The sequence below is a fragment of the Coregonus clupeaformis genome, unplaced genomic scaffold (assembly GCF_020615455.1).
Source record: "Coregonus clupeaformis isolate EN_2021a unplaced genomic scaffold, ASM2061545v1 scaf0520, whole genome shotgun sequence".
In the NCBI taxonomy this organism is placed as follows: domain Eukaryota; kingdom Metazoa; phylum Chordata; class Actinopteri; order Salmoniformes; family Salmonidae; genus Coregonus; species Coregonus clupeaformis.
Window position 1 is genome coordinate 234,135 of NW_025533975.1, and position 17,225 is coordinate 251,359.

At 46.8% G+C, this 17,225-nt stretch overlaps 1 pseudogene; it reads left to right on the forward strand.

Annotated features, from left to right (window-relative positions):
* Positions 1 to 1,064: 1,064 nt before the first annotated feature.
* LOC121586710 overlaps positions 1,065 to 17,225 on the forward strand; it is a 43,306-nt pseudogene continuing 27,145 nt past the window's right edge.

The window sequence follows — 17,225 nt, forward strand, 5'->3', positions numbered from 1 at the left end:
CTACCAACTGAGCTACAGAGATATTAACTTGGAGAAGAGTCCCCTAAGCAAGCTGGTCCTGGGGCTCTGTTGAAAAACACAAACAGACCCCACAGAGCCCCAGGACAACAACACATTTAGACCCAACCAAATCATGAGAAAACAAAAAGAGAATTACTTGACACATTGGAAAGAATTAACAAAAAAACAGAGCAAACTAGAATGCTATTTGGCCCTAAACAGAGAGTACACAGTGGCACAATACCTGACCACTGTGACTGACCCAAACTTAAGGAAAGCTTTGACTATGTACAGACTCAGTGAGCATAGCCTTGCTATTGAGAAAGGCCGCCGTAGGCAGACCTGGCTCTCAAGAGAAGACAGGCTATGTGCACACTGCCCACAAAATGAGGTAGAAACTGAGCTGCACTTCCTAACCTCCTGCAAAATGTATGACCATATCAGAGACACATATTTCCCTCAGATTACACAGATCTACAAAGAATTTGAAAACAAACCCAATTTTCATAGACTCCCATATCTACTGGGTGAAATACCACAGTGTGCCATCACAGCAGCAAGATTTGTGACCTGTTGCCACAAGAAAAGGGCAACCAGTGAAGAACAAACACCATTGTAAATACAATCCATATTTATGTTTATTTATTTTCTCATTTGTACTTTAACTATTTGCACATTGTTACAACACCGTATACACGTAATATGACATTTGACATGTCTTTATTCTTTTGGATCTTCTGAGTGTAATGTTTACTGTTAATTTTTATTGTTTATTTCACTTTTGTTTATTATCTACTTCACTTGCTTTTGGCAATGTTAACATATGTTTCCCATGCCAATTAAGCCCTTAAATTGAATCGAATTGAGATAAAGCATGTACTATGGAGGAGGTAGGGTGATAGGGCAGAGAGAGAGAGAGAGAGACTGAATGTGAAGGGGGTGGGAGGAGAGAGCGAGAGAGGGAGAGAGAGAGAGAGTGAATGTGAAGGGGGTGGGGAGGAGTGGTTTGTTCTTACTCAGTGGCTGTATATAGAACTCAGTGGCTTAGCCTGACTATACAGTGCCTGAGTGAAAGAAGAGAGAGAGAGAGTGAGGGAGAGAAATACTTTCTCTAGTTACTGAGAGGAGAGAGCAGCAGGAAAGAATATCAGATTTCACAGGACTGTGTTTTCCATTGGATTACAAACAAGAAGAGGGAGAGATATTTCACAGAACACACATACAAGGTAAGAAGATATTTTATTGAACTTGTTCCCCTGTTACGTACCTCTTTCCTAACCACCTCTGATCCTCTCTCTCATTGTGTGCCAGATCAGGCAGGTGCAGGTTTCAGGTCATAATCCATTGTTTTGGACAAATTTACACAAGGCTTGGATGGCTTGTTTGGAAGTACTTTTGATGGTAAACCACTGAATAAATTGTATGTTTACAAACTAGTTGGATTTTCTTGCCATGCTAGTTTTATGATAATGTATCTGTAACAAGCCTTTTGGTTCAGTTACGTACAGGTTTCCTAATCCGATTCTGTGGATAGTTTGTTTTCAGGGTGTGGATTGGTCGGACGGACATGACAACAGTAATGTAACCCACATATAATACTAACATATGAGACTTGAATATGTGCCATAAAAGTGCCATAAAAATGTCTGAGTGTACAGCTTGTTATATATCCTACATAATATGATTATTGTGAACTTTGTCTTTGGACTATGTCTCCTGTGTTATACCAAGGGAGGTTTGTGTGACACCTGTAAAATAAATGGTTTCTTTATTGAGTGTAGTCTTGATTTGTGAATAAAAGTAAACAGAACTCAAGGAGTCCATGACACAGTCTTAGAACTCTATAGAAATACCTCACTCCATTGAAATGCTTTTAGACTGATACTGACTGGGAGTGCTTGAGTCTAGTGGGACCTGTAGTAATGTTTCAGCTGACTGTCTTTGTCTGGATTTGAAGAGTTGAGAGAGAAAATAATGTGAGGTGGTGTGTGTGTGTGTGTGTGTGTGTGTGTGTGTGGTTGTTTGTCTGGCTGTCTCAGAACAAGTGAATGATACTGCCCAGGTGAGATGAAACCAGGGCGTGTTGAGCTTGTTCAGTGACTCCATACAGTATGAGGAAAACAGGCAGCCAATTGACTCTTCAAGTTGTTGCACAGCTGGAGGAATTTGGTTCTAGGGCACTGCCTCCCTCTTTGATTTCTAGTCGTTATGGGTTATAATAACTGTGTAATGTCTATAAGCTGGTTGTGTGTGTGAGTGTGTGTGTGTGTGTGTGTGTGCAGCAGCAAGGCTACAGATGTCTACAGTACTGCAGCACCGTGCCATTCTGTATGTCTGAGGCACTCCCGTGTCAGACTGGAACCAGACTGGACCCAGCAGACCATATCATATTCACAGGGATTAGATACACAAGACAAAGCTGCTGTCTACAAAGAAAAGTTTGATTAGCAAGTAAGACCTCAGAGGACATAGGTTTACTGATCAATAGGTTTATTGATCAATAGGTTTACTTGGCTTGATCAATAATGGAAAGTATTTGCTGTATTTGCACCATACAGGCTGTTTTCCTTTAAACTTTTTGTGTTTTTTTTTGCCTTTTGCCTCAGACCGGCTCTTCACCTCTCAGAGTCATTGTCTTTCCAAAGCATATTGCATGTCCTGTATGTGAATTCTTCTACTAGATTATGTAGGGTAAACATGTGACACAATTTTCCCATTCAATTTGCCCATCACCACTACCATCAACACCATCATCAACCACCATCAACACCATCACCAACTACCATTAACACAATCACCAACCACCATCAACACCATCACCAAACACCATCAATACTATCACCAACTACCATCAACACCATCATCAACACCATCACCAACCATCATCATCATCATCAACACCATCAACACCATCACCACTACCATCAACACCATAACCAACTACCATCATCAGCATCACCAAAAACCATCAACACCATCACCACCACCATCAACACCATCACCACCACCATCAACACCATCACCAACTACACACACACACACAGGCACACACACACACACACACACACACACACACACACACACACACACACACACACACACACACACACACACACACACACACACACATACACACACACACACACACACACACACACACACACACACACACACACATACACACACACACACGCACACACACACATCACACACACACACACACACACAAACTGTCCCAAACTGTCCCAATACTTTTGCAGCTCACTGTATATATGGCTATGGCAGATCATGTCTATCTAAATATACAGTAGAATGCATATAAAAAGAAAAGAGACACACACACACACACACACACACATACATGGGTACACACAACTCAGTCACAAACACTTGTATAATCCCATTTATACTCCAGTTGACGTGTCTGGCTCTCCAACAAAGACCCCAGAGGATTCTGGAACACATCCACATGGACATGGAGATAATATTGACCACTCCTTAATAACCCAGCAGTTGTTGTTGATGTGTGTGTTATCCCTGATTAGCCCCTGTTCCTAAGCTGAAACTCAGTGATGCATGAACTCCCACATTTCACTCTCACTCTCTACACAGCAATTGTGCGGACAAACATTGGCCACCGTGTGTGTGTGTGTGTGTGTGTGTGTGTGTGTGGGAAAGTTACAGAGGCATAAATATTATACCCCCCAAAAAATGCTAACCTCCCCTGTTATTGTAATGGTGAGAGGTTAGCATGTCTTGGGGGTATGATTTTTGTGCGTCTGTAACTTTCTCACTCATCATTATTTATGATTCATTCAGGACTATCCATAATTATGGTAGCATCCACATTAATGTAGAAGTGTTTAGAAACATATTATATTCTTATTTACAATAAAAGTGACTCCAAAATGACACAATACAGTATTTACCATTAATTTCTATTGGGCACAAAATAATCTGAAACACAACCAAAACAAACAGCAAATGCATCCAACAAGTTTGTAGAGTCACAAGCTTGCGGCTATGAATATGGGACCAAATACTTAACTTTTGGCTACTTTAATACACATAAGTGAATTTGTCCCAATACTTTTGGTCCCCTATAATGGGGTGACTATGTAAATAAAAGTGCTGTAATTTCTAAATGGTTCACCCGATATGGATAAAACGACCCTCAAATTAAAGCTGACAGTCTGCACTTTAACTTCACAGTCATCATATCATTTCAAATCCAAAGTGCTGGAGTACAGAGCCAAAACAACAAAAAATGTGTCACTGTCCCAATACTTTTGGAGCTCATTGTACATGTGGTCTGTAGGACAGGATAGAGAGTGAGGCATGCTCTTCGGGACATTTCCTGAAGTGTGACAGATTAGCTCTGACAGACAGCAGGAAGTTTGTCTGTTTCCGGACCGACATGATAACATTATACTACGGAGCTGATAATAATGTAATGCCCCTCGTTTCTGACTGTGCCCTGGTGGCATGTCCCTTTAGATAAAAAGTCAAGTATAGCATTCAGTGCTATTTTAGTGTGGCCGCATTCATCAAATTATTAAGCAAAGAGACTCCAGAGAGCCATATTTATACCACTTAAAGGCTGTATCCCAAATGGCACCCAATTCCTTATATAGTGCACTACTTTTGACTAGAGTCCTACGGGCCCTGGTCAAAAGTAGTGCACTTTATAAGGAATAGGGTGTTATTTGGGACACAGTCTAGCAATGTCTCTGACTTGAAGCAATTGAAACACAGTAACAATATAGGGCAGTTTAACCTTTGTAGCTTTAGCTAACAGTTGTCCAAATTGAAATAGCACATCCTTTGTCCGCTATAGATTTAATTTGAAGAGTAGTAGCATTTTTAAAGCTTTGTTGAGAGGTCCCTTGACATTTTTACTTATGTCAAAGCTACATAATTTACAAAGCGATATGTCCATTCTTGTTGATTATAAACACTTATTACATAAAAAGGTGCTATGTTACTATTCTTACTAGTTCTTTTGAAATAATCTACACCTACATGACAGGCCTTATTCAAAAAGATCTTGTTAAACACAGGAAGAGGTTTAAAGAAATACAGTACTTCAATCATCAGTTGCTTACAGTAGGTTCACACTTTAAATCAAATCCAATATGTTGTTGTATGTTATCACAGTTAGTTGATGCTTTTGATACACTCTATGGCCCTGTTGAAGATTGTGAGTGGATTGTTTAATAAAGGGACCAGATGAACCTCCTCCTCCTCCTCCTTCTCCTCCTCCTCCTCCTCATTCTCCTCCTCCTCATTCTCCTCCTCCTCCTTCTCCTCCTCCTTCTCCTTCTCCTTCTCCTCCTCCTCCTCCTCCTCCTCCTCCTCCTCCTCCTCCTCCTCCTCCTCCTCTTCCTATCTTCCTAAGCGCTCTCTCCAGCTGTTAAATGACCCACTGAGGGTGACTTTAGGGGTTACTGTTAGATTTAGACTATATTCTCCTACTGTGTTAGGCCCACTTGATGGTCTACAGGACTGGGCCTATAACACATGGTTTTGTTAATCTTATTCCAAAATAATCCATTACTGTTAGATTTAGACTATATTCTCCTATGGTTATGAAAAATGGCTGATTATCTACAGAACTACTTCTGCATCCTAACAGATGTTCTTCTTTGTCGCTTCTGTCAGGGTGATAATGAAGCTTCTAGCAGCCACAGCTGTGGTGCTCCTCCTGGTGGCGGTGGAGAGTATGGCGGCCAGAGGCACTTCCAGGAGGACCAAGAGGGAGCTGATGAGCACGCTGCATATGGGGGGCATCAGGGACCCGTTTGGGTCGTACTGCGAGCGGCGGGGTGGCTGCTGCCCGGGTCGGGACGATCAGTGTACGGTGCCCTACCTGGACACCATCTGTTACTGTGACCTGTTCTGTAACCGCACCGTCTCCGACTGCTGCCCCGACTTCTGGGGCCACTGTCTGGGCATCTCACCCCCTTTCATTGGTAAGTTAAAGGGTGTGTGTGTGTGTGGAGGGTGTGTGTGTGTGTGTGTGTGTGGAGGGTGTGTGTGTGTGTGTGGAGGGTGTGTGTGTGTGTGGAGGGTGTGTGTGTGTGGAGGGTGTGTGTGTGTGTGTGTATGGAGGGTGTTTGTGGAGGGTGTGTGTGTGTGTATGTGTGTGGAAGGTGTGTGTGTGTGTGTGGAGGGTGGGTATGTGTGTGTGGAGGGTGGGTGTGTGTAGGTGTGGAGGGTGGGTGTGTGTGTGTGGAGGGTGTGTGTGGGTGTGGAGGGTGGGTGTGTGTGTGTGTGTGGAGGGTGGGTGTGTGTGGAGGGTGGGTGTGTGTGGAGGGTGTGTGTGTGTGTGGAGGGTGGTGTGTGTGTGTGTGTGTGGAGGGTGTGTGTGTGTGTGTGGAGGGTGTGTGTGTGTGTGGAGGGTGTGTGTGTGTGGAGGGTGGGTGTGTGTGTGTGTGGAGGGTGTGTGTGTGTGTGTGGAGGGTGTGTGTGTGTGTGGAGGGTGTGTGTGTGTGGAGGGTGGGTGTGTGTGTGTAGGGTGGGTGTGTGTGTGTGTGTGGAGGTTGTGTGTGTGTGTGGAGGGGTGTGTGTGTGTGTGGAGGGTGGGTGTGTATGTGTGTGGAGGGTGTGTGGGTGTGTTTGTGGAGGGTGTGTGTGTGTGTGGAGGGTGTGTGTGTGTGTGTGTGTGGAGGGTGGGTGTGTGTGTGTGTGGAGGGTGGGTGTGTGTGTGGAGGGTGGGTGTGTGTGTGTGGAGGGTGTGTGTGTGTGTGGAGGGTGGGTGTGTATGTGTGTGGAGGGTGTGTGGGTGTGTTTGTGGAGGGTGTGTGTGTGTGTGGAGGGTGGGTGTGTGTGTGTGTGTGGAGGGTGGGTGTGTGTGTGGAGGGTGGGTGTGTGTGTGTGGAGGGTGTGTGTGTGTGTGGAGGGTGGGTGTGTGTGTGTGGAGGGTGGGTGTGTGTGTGTGGAGGGTGTGTGTGTGTGTGGAGGGGGTGTGTGTGTGTGGAGGGTGGGTGTGTGTGTGGAGGGTGGGTGTGTGTGTGTGGAGGGTGGGTGTGTGTGTGGAGGGTGTGTGTGTGTGTGGAGGGTGTGTGTGTGTGTGTGTGGAGGGTGTGGGTGTGTGTGGAGGGTGGGTGTGTGTGTGTGGAGGATGGGTGTGTGTGTGTTTGTGTGGAGGGTGGGTGTGTGTGTGTGTGGAGGGTGTGTGTGTGTGTGGAGGGTGTGGGTGTGTGTGTGGAGGGTGGGTGTGTGTGTGTGTGGAGGATGGGTGTGTGTGTGTGTATGTGTGGAGGGTGGGTGTGTGTGTGTGTGTGGAGGGTGTGTGTGTGTGTGTGGAGGGTGTGTGTGTGTGTGGAGGGTGGGTGTGTGTGTGTGGAGGGTGTGTGTGTGTGTGGAGGGTGGGTGTGTATGTGTGTGGAGGGTGTGTGGGTGTGTTTGTGGAGGGTGTGTGTGTGTGTGGAGGGTGGGTGTGTGTGTATGTGTGGAGGGTGGGTGTGTGTGTGTGTGTGGAGGGTGTGTGTGTGTGTGTGGAGGGTGTGTGTGTGTGGAGGGTGGGTGTGTGTGTGTGTGGAGGGTGTGTGTGTGTGTGGAGGGTGGGTGTGTATGTGTGTGGAGGGTGTGTGGGTGTGTTTGTGGAGGGTGTGTGTGTGTGTGTGGAGGGTGGGTGTGTGTGTGTGTGTGGAGGGTGGGTGTGTGTGGAGGGTGGGTGTGTGTGTGTGGAGGGTGTGTGTGTGTGTGTGGAGGGTGGGTGTGTGTGTGGAGGGTGGGTGTGTTGTGAGGGTGGGTGTGTGTGTGGAGGGTGTGTGTGTGTGTGTGTGGAGGGTGTGTGTGTGGAGGGTGGGTGTGTGTGTGGAGGGTGGGTGTGTGTGTGTGGAGGGTGGGTGTGTGTGTGGAGGGTGTGTGTGTGTGTGGAGGGTGTGTGTGTGTGTGTGTGGAGGGTGTGGTGTGTGTGTGGAGGGTTGGTGTGTGTGTGTGGAGGATGGGTGTGTGTGTGTGTATGTGTGGAGGGTGGGGTGTGTGTGTGTGTGTGGAGGGTGTGTGTGTGTGTGTGGAGGGTGTGGGTGTGTGTGTGGAGGGTGGGTGTGTGTGTGTGGAGGATGGGTGTGTGTGTGTGTATGTGTGGAGGGTGGGTGTGTGTGTGTGTGTGGAGGGTGTGTGTGTGTGTGTGGAGGGGGTGTGTGTGTGTGGAGGGTGGGTGTGTGTGTGTGTGGAGGGTGTGTGTGTGTGTGGAGGGTGGGTGTGTATGTGTGTGGAGGGTGTGTGGGTGTGTTTGTGGAGGGTGTGTGTGTGTGGAGGGTGGGTGTGTGTGTGGAGGGGGGGTGTGTGTGTGTGGAGGGTGTGTGTGTGTGTGGAGGGTGGGTGTGTGTGTGTGGAGGGTGGGTGTGTTTGTGTGGAGGGTGGGTGTGTGTGTGGAGGGTGTGTGTGTGTGTGTGAGGGGTGTGTGTGTGTGTGGAGGGTGGGTGTGTGTGTGGAGGGTGGGTGTGTGTGTGTGGAGGGTGTGTGTGTGTGTGGAGGGTGTGTGTGTGTGTGGAGGGTGTGTGTGTGTGTGTGAGGGTGGGGGTGTGTGTGTGGAGGGTGGGTGTGTGTGTGTGGAGGGTGGGTGTGTGTGGAGGGTGTGTGTGTGTGTGTGGAGGGTGGGTGTGTGTGTGGAGGGTGGGTGTGTATGTGTGTGGAGGGTGTGTGGGTGTGTTTGTGGAGGGTTGTGTGTGTGTGTGTGTGTGTGTGGAGGGTGGGTGTGTGTGTGTGTGTGGAGGGTGGGGGTGTGTGTGTGTGTGGAGGGTGTGTGTGTGTGTGTGTGGAGGGTGTGTGTGTGTGTGGGGGTGTGTGTGTGTGTGTGTGTGGAGGGTGTGTGTGTGTGTGTGTGGAGGGTGGGTGTGTGTGTGTGTATGTGTGGAGGGTGGGTGTGTGTGTGTGGAGGGTTGTGTGTGTGTGTGTGTGGAGGGTGGGTGTGTGTGTGTGGAGGGTGGGTGTGTGTGTGTGGAGGTGTGTGTGTGTGGAGGGTGTGTGGAGGGGTGTGTGTGTGTGTGTGTGGAGGGTGTGTGTGTGTGTGGAGGTGTGTGTGTGTGTGTGTGTGGAGGGTGGGGTGTGTGTGTGTGTGGAGGGTAGGTGTGTGTGTGTGTGGAGGGTGTGTGTGTGTGTGTGAGGGTGGGTGGGTGGGTGGAGGGTGGGTGGGTGGGTGTGTGGAGGGTGGGTGTGTGTGTGTGGAGGGTGGGTGTGTGTGTGTGTGGAGGGTGTGTGTGTGTGTGTGTGGAGGGTGGGTGTGTGTGTGTGTGGAGGGTGGGTGAGTGTGTGGAGGGTGGGTGTGTGTGTGGAGGGTGGGTGTGTGTGTGGAGGGTGTGTGTGTGTATGGGCCTTCCATTTAGGATTAAGACAGAAAGGCCCAGTACAGTGGGAGACTACTGTAGCCAAAGGCATAATAACCCACTAACCCTAGCCCTACTGACAGGCCCCAACCTAACCCTAGCCCTACTGACATGCCCCAACCTAACCCTAGCCCTACTGACATGCCCCAACCTAACCCTAGCCCTACTGACATGCCCCAACCTAACCCTAGCCCTACTGACATGCCCCAACCTAACCCTAGCCCTACTGACATGCCCCAACCTAACCCTATCCCCACTGACAGGCCCACACTGAGTGGCTACTATAGGACTACTGAATGAATAGCAACTACCAACTGCTAATCTTATACGCACAGGCAAAGTTATTTGTTCAGTTGTCACAGACGCTTTACAATTCGATAACGCTCTAGGTAGGAGGTCACATTGGCCTGTGAAATATGAATAAGCACACTGGTTATTATGCTCCACATCCAGTATATCTCTGCTAGTTGTTGCAGAGGTGTAAAAAGTTCCAGTGGCAGCAGGGCCGTACCTGAGAATAAACCCAGGAACAGTGGTCTTCTTATTAGTCTGAGACAGAGGGAGGGGGGAGTCCAGGGAGGGAGGGATGTATGAATGGAGGTCAGGAGAAAGAATGCGCGCTATGCAGAGGGAGGGAGCGATAAGCGACAGGAATGGGACAGGAGGCAGGGAGAGGACGAGGCAGGTATGTGCTCACTAGACAACATGGGGCATGTTCACACACACACACACACACACACACACACCCGTGCACACACACACATACACATACACACACAATCACACCTTAGCCCAGGGTTTCACAAACTCGGTCCTGAGGACCCCAAAGGGTGCATGTGTTGGTTTTTGCCCTAGCACTACACAGCTGATTGAAATAATCAACTAATCATCACGTTTGATTATTTGAATCAGCTGTGTAGTGCTAGGGCAAAAAAACTAAATGTGCACCCTTTGGGGTCCCCAGGACCGATTTGGGAAATGCTGCCTTAGCCTGTGGGAGGTGGGGGGAACAGAAAGGAGTGACACCTTCATTTCTCACTCTCTCTACCTCACGTTCTCTCTCACTATCTCTCAGCTCACCTTATCAGAGAGCAGCTCAGACAAATACTGTGGGATGAAGTCCAAAACTATTTCACAGAACAGAACAGCACAACACAAAACAGAACAGCACAGATCAGCAGAGCAAAGAACAGCACATCACAAAACAGAACAGCACAGAACAGCATAGAAGAGCACGGAACAGCACAGAACAGCACAGAACAGCATAGAATAGCACAGAACAGCACAGAACAGCACAGCTCAGAACAGCACAGCTCAGAACAGCACAGAATAGAACAGCACAGAACAGCACATCATAAAACAGAACAGCACATAACAGCACAGAACAGCACAGAACAGCACAGCTCAGAACAGCTCAGAACAGCACAGCTCAGAACAGAACAGAACAGCTCAGAACAGCATGGAACAGAACAGCACAGAACAGCACAGCTCAGAACAAAACAGATCAGAACAGCTCAGAACAGCACAGCTCAGAACAGAACAGCACAGAACAGCACAGCACAGAACAGAACAGAACAGCACAGAACAGCTCAGAAAAAGAACAGCACAGAACAGGACAGCTCAAAACAGAACAGCTCAGCGGCAGCTTCTGATCCTCCTCCTCCTAGCACTAGAGGAGAGGTAGAGGGGAGGGGTCACCAGAGATGGTGTAAATGTCTATCTCAGTCAGTCCAGGACTTGAACTGGACATTGAAATGATTCTGTAAACCTTTGTTGACAATAAAAAACATTGGAAAGGAAATAGTTTTGAGAATACCTGGAATAATAAAACAATAGGAATAAGACATTTATACTACATTTTTTGATTCAAACTCAATCGCATGTCCAACCCTATACTGTTACCACACCTCTGGAGGCTAAATGGGTGTGTGGGTTTTGTCTCTGTCCAGTGAGGGGTGGGAGGTGTGGGGAAGAGTGGCGCCCCTGTCCCCTGCAGACCCGGTGGAGGTGGCAGGGTTGTCATTTAATGTGTATGTGTGTGTGTGTGTGCTTGTGCGTGTGTGTGTGTGCACTTGTGCGTTTGCGTGTGCGTGTGTGTATATGTGTGTGTGTGTGTATGTAATGAAGTTCGTTAAGGCATGAGGCGTTTGAGGACCTGGTATTCTGGGAAACAGAGGATAAAAGCCAACAGGACATTCCAACAGCAGATTACTGCAGCTCAGGGTTCCCCAGACCCACCTCACAGCCAGGGTGTTACTGTTAACTCTCTCACTACACACTCTGTAGTGTAGAGTGTCTGTCTGTAGTGTGGAGTGTGTGTCTGTAGTGTAGAGTGTGTGTCTGTAGTGTGGAGTGTCTGTCTGTAGTGTGGAGTGTCTGTCTGTAGTGTGGAGTGTGTGTCTGTAGTGTGGAGTGTCTGTCTGTAGTGTGGAGTGTCTGTCTGTAGTGTGGAGTGTCTGTCTGTAGTGTGGAGTGTCTGTCTGTAGTGTGGAGTGTCTGTCTGTAGTGTGGAGTGTGTGTCTGTAGTGTGGAGTGTCTGTCTGTAGTGTGGAGTGTGTGTCTGTAGTGTAGAGTGTGTGTCTGTAGCTTAGAGTGTCTGTCTGTAGTGTAGAGTGTCTGTCTGTAATGTGGAGTGTGTGTCTGTAGTGTGGAGTGTCTGTCTGTAGTGTAGAGTGTCTGTCTGTAGTGTAGAGTGTCTGTCTGTAGTGTAGAGTGTCTGTCTGTAGTGTGGAGTGTCTGTCTGTAGTGTAGAGTGTCTGTCTGTAATGTAGAGTGTCTGTCTGTAGTGTAGAGTGTCTGTCTGTAATGTAGAGTGTCTGTCTGTAGTGTAGAGTGTCTGTCTGTAGTGTAGAGTGTCTGTCTGTAGTGTAGAGTGTCTGTCTGTCTGTAGTGTAGAGTGTCTGTCTGTAGTGTAGAGTGTCTGTCTGTAGTGTAGAGTGTCTGTCTGTAATGTAGAGTGTCTGTCTGTAGTGTAGAGTGTCTGTCTGTAGTGTGGAGTGTCTGTCTGTAATGTAGAGTGTCTGTCTGTAGTGTAGAGTGTCTGTCTGTCTGTAGTGTAGAGTGTCTGTCTGTAGTGTAGAGTGTCTGTCTGTAGTGTAGAGTGTCTGTCTGTAATGTAGAGTGTCTGTCTGTAGTGTAGAGTGTCTGTCTGTAGTGTAGAGTGTCTGTCTGTAATGTGGAGTGTGTGTCTGTAGTGTGGAGTGTCTGTCTGTAGTGTAGAGTGTCTGTCTGTAGTGTAGAGTGTCTTTCTGTAATGTAGAGTGTCTGTCTGTAGTGTAGAGTGTCTGTCTGTAGTGTAGAGTGTCTGTCTGTAATGTGGAGTGTGTGTCTGTAATGTGGAGTGTGTGTCTGTAGTGTAGAGTGTCTGTCTGTAGTGTGGAGTGTCTGTCTGTAGTGTAGAGTGTCTGTCTGTAGTGTAGAGTGTCTGTCTGTAGTGTAGAGTGTCTGTCTGTAGTGTGGAGTGTCTGTCTGTAGTGTAGAGTGTCTATCTGTCTGTAGTGTGGAGTGTCTGTCTGTAGTGTAGAGTGTGTGTCTGTAGTGTAGAGTGTGTGTCTGTAGTGTAGTGTGTGTGTGTGTATCCATGGGAGGGTTGTGAGGAGATTCTTTGAGTCGGCCGCTCAGATCTTCCACCACAACAGGATCAAAGTAATCATTAATGTGATCCTATCTTCTGGCAACATCTTATCGAATTTCCTCCTTTTGTTTCATTCAAGGCTCCTGTGAAAGAAACGGACACAAATTCCTCTCAGGACAAACATACAAAGAGAACTGCAACTTATGGTAAGTGTCTCTAACCGCTTTCTCTCTTTCCTCTCTATATACCTTTATCTCTCCTTCAAATCGTCCTCTTTCTCCTCTCTCTCTTCCTTTCTTTACATGTCTTCTGATGACATGACCGTTCTGGTTGTACCACAGACAGCCACGTTTCCATGGAGAGTTTTGGGGCCTTTTCTCATGATGCTGTCTCATTCATAACTCTTCTACATAATCTTGGGACCCCTGTTCATTCATTTGGGTTATTGTAGCTAGCTATCGCCTTCATCTAATGAAAGAGTCTTGCATCTTATCAAACAAGCAGCCTTAGAAAACAATGGCAAGACATGGCATCCCATCACACTACAATGCAGCACTTAGCATTGGGCAACATTAGGCAACATCGGGCAAAATTGGTAAACATTCGCAAATTTGAGCAACAGTGGGCCTTGTGGGGGCTAGAGCAGCCAGGTTACCCGTGATACAAGTCAGTATTCGACGTCCATCCATGTCTGAGGACATCAGGAGAGTACTTGAAACCGGCCACTAGGGGCAACAGCGAGCGCTGTTATCTTCAAGTAGGTTTCGGTTTTGCTAGGGTGTTGTGGAAAGCGATGGCAGATGGGTGTAAGTATCTGCAGCTGATTCCAAAGGTTGCACGTTCTAATCCAGTGATAGAAAGTTATTTTTGTTTTAAGCCTATCCCAAACCTTAACCCTTACCTTAACCATTTGGTTAAGGCACTGCATCTCTGTCACTACTGACCCTGGTTCGATTCCAGGCTATATCACAATCCGGCCGTGATTGGGAGTCCCATAGGGCGGTGCACAATTGGCCCAGCGTTGTCCGGGTTTGGCCGTGGTAGGCCGTCATTGTAAATAAGAATTTGTTCTTAACTGACTTGCCTAGTTAAATAAAGGTTAAATTAAATAATGCCTAACCTTAAGATTTCAGAGTTAATGCCTAAACTTTATCTTACACACTTCGAAATTTGACGTTTGCAACAACTTCGAAATTTGACGTTTGAGAAACATGGATGAATGTCTAATTCTGACGTGAGACTGTGAGAGCTAGTGGGGCTATAGAGGCAGGGGTAGGATGTGCTACCCCTAAACGCTACACTCTTAGAAAAAAGGGTTCCAAAAGGGTTCTGCGGCTGTCCCCATAGGAGAGCCCTTTTTGGTTCCAGGTAGAACCCTTTTTGGTTCCAGGTAGAACTCTTTTGGGTTCCATGTAGAACCCTATGTGGAAAGGGTTCTACATGGAACCCAAAAGGGTTCTACCTGGAACCAAAAGGGTTCTACCTAGAACCAAAAGGGTTCTTCAAAGGGTTTTCCCATGGGGACAGCCGAAGAACCCTTTCTTGTTCTAGATAGCACCTTTTTTTCTACGAGTGTAGAGAACTGAACACATTCCTCAAATACCCAGTGTCCACCTCCTCTCCTCCTCCTTCTCTCCTCCTCTCCTCCCGCCCTCCATCTGTTCCTCCTCTTTACAGCGATGTTTTACAGTAATGAGAGGGACAGCAGAGCAAACTGGCGACAGGTAAATACTGTACATCAGCCTTTCTTCAAGTCTGGGAACACAGTTCTGGGTTTCTCATCTACAGCAGGAAAGCAGTCTCCTGCCTGGCTGAGAAAACAGTAGATGTTCTGATCCAGTTTGGCACCACATACCTATGCCAGTCAGGGTTCTCAACTCTGGCGTACTTTAAAAAAAGTACAGAAACAGACTCCATGCTGAGCATGACCTCAGGGTTGCACTGTCATAAACTGAGCCCAGAATAGACATGCTTGTTGAAGCTTCAACCAGCCACACACCTCTCATTAGGACTGTGTGTGTGTGTGTGTGTGTGTGTGTGTGTGTGTGTTTTCTGGTCTACATCTGTGTGATGTGATCAATCAGTTTATTCCAGTTCAGAATGAAAATGATTTATTGTATTTTAACAGCAACAGTTCCAACCTAGACAGATATGTAAGAGTGTTTTTAATGGGGGAAAAATAAACATGAATAGCTATTTCATTTCATTGTTATTTGTTTTTGTCTATATTGCATTTGTTTTAAGCATAAGGGCAATTAAATGTACCGATATTTACGTATAGTTTAAGAACCCCTGCTGTACATACTGAAGACCATGCACGTTCAGTTTATCTGCTAGTCTGTATGTTTATGTGTTTGATAGGCATTAGAGACCACAGGAGGCTGCTGAGGGGAGGATGGCACATAATAATGACCGGAACGGAGTGAATGGAATGGAATCAAACACATTGAAACCAAGTGTGTGATGTATTTGATACCATTCAACTTATTGCCACGAGCCCGTCCTCCCCAGTTAAGGTGGCACCAGCCTCCTGTGTCAGAGACCCAATATGGCATAAACCTTATATGGGATTTTCACCCTTTCAGCTGTGCATTACTCTAACCCAGGCATGGGCAACTTTGATGTAGATGGGGGCCACAAAAATTTGAAGTCATGAGGGGCTGCAGTTTCTGGCAGGTCTGCGTACCCACATCCCACACCCACATTGCGAGCAAAACATTTTAGTGGCCTCCCTCTTGACAGAGTTTTAGAGTTAATTTTACACAATTCTACACATTTTGCCATGGGGTGTAGAGAAAATGTGACGGTTTTAAAGCAAGTTTGCTGCAATTCTACACATTTTGCCATGGAGTGGTGAGAAATGTTTGCAGTTTTTTGTATGATGTCTGACTGAGACTGACTAACAAGAGCAATGGGGGCCCCCCGGCCGGTAATTCGACCATGATAACAAGTTTAGACAGCTGACCTCTACACTAATTTAGCAATCTAAAAACATTGACTGACTATCAGTGACTGACATAAGAGACATTCTAACACACAGACACCTGGAAAACCTATCTCAAACACACAGACACCTGGAAACCTCTTTCTAACATACAGACAACTGGAAACCTCTTTCTAACACAAAGACACCTGGATAACTCTCTCAAACACACATACACCTGGAAAACTCTCTCTAACACAGGAATATGTAGAAAGACAAAACCAGGTTATCTCATAGACACCAAACTCTGTGATTTAATTGCATTGAGTTCTCCTCACCTGTAGCTTTTCAATTGGACTCTTTGATTTGACTTAATTGCATTGAGTTCTACTCACCCTTAGCTTTTCAACTGGACGAATTGCATTGAGTAGCCCTCACTAAAAGCTCTAGGCTTTTTGTCTTTATGGGATGGACTGTTTTTGTTCTAATCACCTTGCATGTGGGGTGTGGATGGTTTTCCTGTCCGGGGGATGTACAGTCATTCAAAATAACAGAGGGGACAGCGGGTAGGGGATAAGGGGTGAGGACAGTTTCCAGGATGAGGGGTGGTAGAATTCCTCACCTGTCTGCTAGAATGGTTTCTCACACCCCCGCCACGGGCAGATTTGCAGAGAGTTTGTTTGGTTTGGTGTGTGTGTGTGTGCGCGCACACTGGGGATGCAAAGGCAAGTGTCTGTGTGGCGTCTGCCCCCATTCATGTATCCATATCGTATTTATTTTCATACTCATGCAAAATGTCCTGTAGCTGTTTCTCTGGGAGAGTCTAACTCCTGCCATATTCATGTCTGCCTACCCGACCTGGGTTCAATACTATTCGAAATCTTTCAAATACTTTCAGCGTTTGCTCTAGCCAGACTGGAGTGCCAGATGGGTGGGCTTTGTAGTTTGGGGACTATTCTATTGGGCTATTAAGCCAGGCAAGCTCAACCAAGTAGATTAAGTATTTTAAAGGATTTCGAATAGTATTTGAACCCAGGTCTGCTGCATAGCTTCAGACTGGTAGTCCTGAACCCTGTCTCATATCAAGACAGGAGTCTATTAGTGGCGACCTAAGGGTCAGATAGGAGCAGAGATATTAAAGGGGAGCCTATAGACGCCCAGTCTAGCCTTGATAAATGGACCTACTGTGTCTCCCTCTTCTCCTTTAAGAGAGACGTTTGGAGGTTAAATAAACACAACCTCCCTGGTAAAAATAAACCCTGCTTTCAGTACAGCATGGACCTGCATTTAAGTGTAAATTCCCCTTTCACTGTTAAATTCAAACAAAAGGTCACACGCAAGAAACACTCACAACCATTCATGCACTCACACACAAGCATGTAACGTACACACA